General features: G+C 39.2%; 1 long non-coding RNA gene across 1 annotated transcript; it reads right to left on the bottom strand.

Moving 5' to 3' along the window:
* Positions 1 to 1,724: 1,724 nt before the first annotated feature.
* Positions 1,725 to 2,822, bottom strand: LOC307008243. The gene is made up of 4 exons (XR_013799784.1): positions 2,722 to 2,822; positions 2,509 to 2,631; positions 2,250 to 2,368; positions 1,725 to 2,124 (listed from the first exon to the last, which is right to left on the bottom strand). It is a non-coding gene; the product is annotated as an uncharacterized lncRNA (long non-coding RNA).
* Between the last annotated feature and the right edge of the window lie 1,680 nt (positions 2,823 to 4,502).

The following is a 4,502-nucleotide window of genomic DNA, read 5'->3' as shown; positions in this document are numbered from 1 at the left end:
CATCGTGCCGCGGTGACACAATCGGCCTTCAAATACGGCCTTTGGAGGATGCAGCCTTTGAATTGGGACATCCTTCGCCACGCCGCTGTGATGCAATCGGCCTTCAAATACGGCCTTCGGTGGATGCAGCCTTCACATTGGAACACAGCTGACAGTGATTATTGGCAGCTCCACCCTGGTTACCTGATCCACTTAGGTACTCTACATCTCCGCCGGCTCTGCCTTGGTCTCCTGCTCCACTGGCGCCACCCTGGTGTTCTCCTGCTCTGGTGGCTCTTCCTTGGTTCCCTGCGCCGCCAGTGCATCCCTGGTGTTCTCCTGGTTAATGTCATGATATGCCTGTTTTTGTGCTCTTGTGTTGTGTATTTTTAGTTTGTATTTCTGTTTAGTTCCTGGTTCCTATTTACTGTGTTCCCTTTGTTACTTTCTGATTTTTTGCACCTATGCCTAGTTAATCGTATTACCCTCTACTTTATTTAAGCCCTTGTGTTTCCTGTGTTCATTGTCTGGTGTTTTTTCTTTAAATGTATGTAATTTCAGTGCACTCTGTTTAGTTCTTGTTTTGTTTCTTGGATTCCTGGTTTTCTTGTAATTTAGTTATTTTTTTCTCTGAGTTCTCCTTTTATATAGGCTGCTGCCTTATTGTTCCCTATCACTAAAATGCATCCCACACCTAATATTAAAGAGATAAAGTTTATGTAGCTAATAACGTAGACAGGTGTGGGTCTCAATATTTTTGGTCTTATTTTCAATATAAAGCATTTGGATGTATTTCGGTTTATAATAAGCTTGTTCTTGTTTGCTGTGTTTTCTAGGAAGACCTGGAAATACAATTGAGTCACGGCTCGTACCTCTTTTGCCTGTGATTTTCATGCACTGCACTACACATACAATAAAGACACATCCCTGATGCGTGATTAAATACATCATTAAAGGGACACTCCCCTCATTTGTATTAAGAGGTCCATTGTTAGAAAACCAGTCATACTATTGAATGGTCGTGCAACATTCTCTCATTTTCCCCTGAGACGAGAGAAATCCTCTGTTTACCTTTTTCACTTCCTCCTACAATGACGCAAAAATCGTCATTTGACGTCATTGTAGAAGGAAGTGTAAAAAGGGGGGGTTTCTGTAAAGACTACAAGCACAAGTTCCCAGCCTTTCAAACCCACCCATAGGGGGTTGTACCTAATGCGCTAACAGACCTATCACAGACACTGCATGAAAAGTAGGATTTTCGTCCCCGTAAACGGCCGGATATCTCCCTAATTTTCGACAATTAACGACAATTTACAGCCTGTGAACGTCGCGTTCGTCTGTGCCACATACTGACGGAAACGAACCATGACGTATGTGGAGAGCTCGCGGCCGTCGGCGCTCGTCGTGGAGGTGCGAATGGCTCTAATTAGCATATGAATAGCAGCGCCCGCGCGCCTCGCAGAGAATGGCTTGAATTTCCTCACTCAGTATTGGTTGAAACCACTACATTTAAACAAGAAAAATCACTCGTGATTGGTTGGCAGATCTGTTACTATTGGTCACCCTGGCTCATTATAAATTCAAACCCCAAAATTATAATAATAATTATATATATATATAAATAAAAATAATTATTAATTTTATATATTCATATATGCTAATATGTTGTATATTCATGCCATTATCCTATGGACTACACTATTATTACCATCAAGGACATGAATTTATTGAGGAAAGGAAAATTTGCCAGGGACATAGCTTTATTAGCACAAACACACAACCATGTACAAAACGTAGGAGATCTGCCCACACAAATGGGAAGCTCACAAGAAGCCCAAAATCCTACAGCACCATGAAGTGTCTGTTTTCCGCTTCGGAGCTGTAGGTAACTAGCATTCTGTCTGAATTCGGTCCATTTTGCAGACGTCTGTGGTGCATTGCCCTGTACTTTGGAATCGCCTCTAATCTTGACTGCGTGGCACAGAGCTCGGTGAGCTCCTGGCTGCGAAAGGACGGAGGTCTCACAATCCATCCAGACACCCCGCCAACGATACCGTCTTCCTCATCAGACATCAGATCTATGGTAGCACACTTCCAAAGGCCCACCTCATCCTCAGCTAGCACACTCTGTCTCGCTTCTAGCAGCTGTAAAAACAACCAATAAAGACAATCAGTACTGCACGGTGCACTGCGTATAGACACAATACATCTATTAATACACATGAAAAAGTCACATTGACCAAAAACAGATCTAATCTAATAAATCTTACCCTCTTTCTTCTCGCTCGACTCCGAGCTGAACTCTTCACAGCTTCCGCCTGCGATGCAAGATCTGGTTGTCGGTACCTGAAGCTCCTGCGTACTGTCTCGTAATATGTCTTACAGGCAGCTGGAAAACAATTAAATGAGAGTGATATGAATAAAAAACAACGTGTAAAAGAACTTAAACAATAAAACAATTTAAACAATAAAGGAGAAAACAAAAAAACAACTAAAACAATAAAGGAGAAAATAGTAAAAGTTACTTACACACAATGTCATCATTATCAATGTCATCATTATCATCATTACAATGATATATGTAAATCTGGACTTGCAGACATAGCTCCGAGCAGATATGAGGTCACGGCCTCGTTATGAGGCGAGGTTAGTCTGTGAAAACAAAATGTACGGGTAAGATCGGTATAGTAACGGATCTATTTCATTACACAGAAGAATTAAAGCATATTCTTTGAATCTTACCCTTGCTCCGGTTCGTAGCGATTACAATTTGTCTCTGAGTTGTGAAGACGGCGTACTGCTTCCTGTAAATTACAAGACCAAAAAAATACACTTTTATAAAGCAACTTACACTTGTTCTTTTACGAGGCTACTTTAAGCTTAGATAGCAGTCTTACCACAATTTTAGGATTATGCACCCGTCTTCTATTCTTAAAATTAGTCTCTTCCAGACAGTTTTTCGACTCCAAAGTAGCCAACCTATCTTCTATGGCGCATAACCAAGTGTGTGTGCGGAGTGTGTAGCGCGCACTGCATGACATGGAGGCGCCGATGCGATTTGCATTTTCCTATCAACAGTGGAAACAACTTAAAATACTCTATTTCTGGCCATACAGAAAAGAATAATGCATCAGTCGCAATACTTGTATTTGTGTAAACTAACAATAACAATAAAACGTTTTGCTTTCGTAAAATAAAATAAAACAATCAGGGCGCGCTTTGGTCTCCGTGAACTGTAGCGCGTCAAAAAAAAAAAAAAAGCAGAAACATATCGTAGGCTATATAGCATACTAGCCTCAAATATATGAAAAAATATCTATATAAAGCTTGATATGTCCACTTTTAAACGAAAAAAATCAAATCGAAAGCAAATATCATTTGATTATGTAATCCGTATAAGATGCATTTCTCTTAAAGGCGCACTTTACAGCGGAGATGTATGGAGACATGTTTGCAGCGGACACTGATTTAGAAAAAAAGAGTTTATTAATAAACAATTAAAATGCATTGTTATTTTTAAATACATATTTATTATCATTAGCCTGCTTTTGCGTCATGATTATACATGCGCTTGAGCGCAGAATAGGCTATATCCCATGCAGTATTTAAGCAGAAATGAACGTGCGACTAGTCAAATATTTAGTATATGGCAACAATACATTTACTATATTTGACATTATTTAATTAGTAAGTATCCAGCTCTTTACATTACATTTTTTGAGTTAACAATTAGGCTAGTTAATGAACTAATAAAATAATAGAACAAGTTAAGATGCTAACTATAATTCTATTTAGCATGACTTGTTCCACCACGCAAATGACTGTTTTTAAGGTGACAATCTGTTTTCACATCTTCACATTTGAAGATTTCCTGTATCTTGAAGATTGTTGTATTGTGTTGTATCTTCTGTTATAAAGATTGACATTTTGTTAATTAAAAAAATGAGCACATAAGGTTGATAAAATGTTCTGTTAGATGTTCTGTGTTTACTACTTTTTGAATTGTGTATAATAATATATCTAATGAAGATAAAATCTTATATATTATATACAAAACATAGCCTAGGCTATATCAAATAAAAAAGGTCCTCATTGGTTAATTTTGCCTGGGGCCCCCACTCAGTGTTGGTTCGCCTCTGTCTTGCGATGAATAAGGGGCTGTTTACACCTGGCCACTTCATGCGTGTTCTGTGATGGGATAGCTATCCGATCATGAAAAGACCAGGTATAAATGCCCTCCGAAACGCATTCGAGACGGATTTGAATCCGATCGCTCAAACCACTTCAGGGGAGGTCTGGGCCACATTCCCGACAAAACTGGACATGTGTAAATGCATCTGGTTGTGGAAACCACATATGTAAATTGTGCGTCATCACTGCAGATGAGCCAACGTGCAAACTATTTGAAGAATTGAAGATAGGATTTAAAATCCGTTTTGCAAAAACGCATTTATGCGACCACACCAGGTGTAAATGGAATCGTTTTGATAAATCAGATAGCTATCCGATCTGAGAAAACGCAT

This window comes from Phoxinus phoxinus, assembly GCF_949152265.1.
Source record: "Phoxinus phoxinus genome assembly, chromosome: 12".
NCBI lineage: Eukaryota > Metazoa > Chordata > Actinopteri > Cypriniformes > Leuciscidae > Phoxinus > Phoxinus phoxinus.
This window is presented reverse-complemented; position numbering and strand designations above follow the sequence as displayed.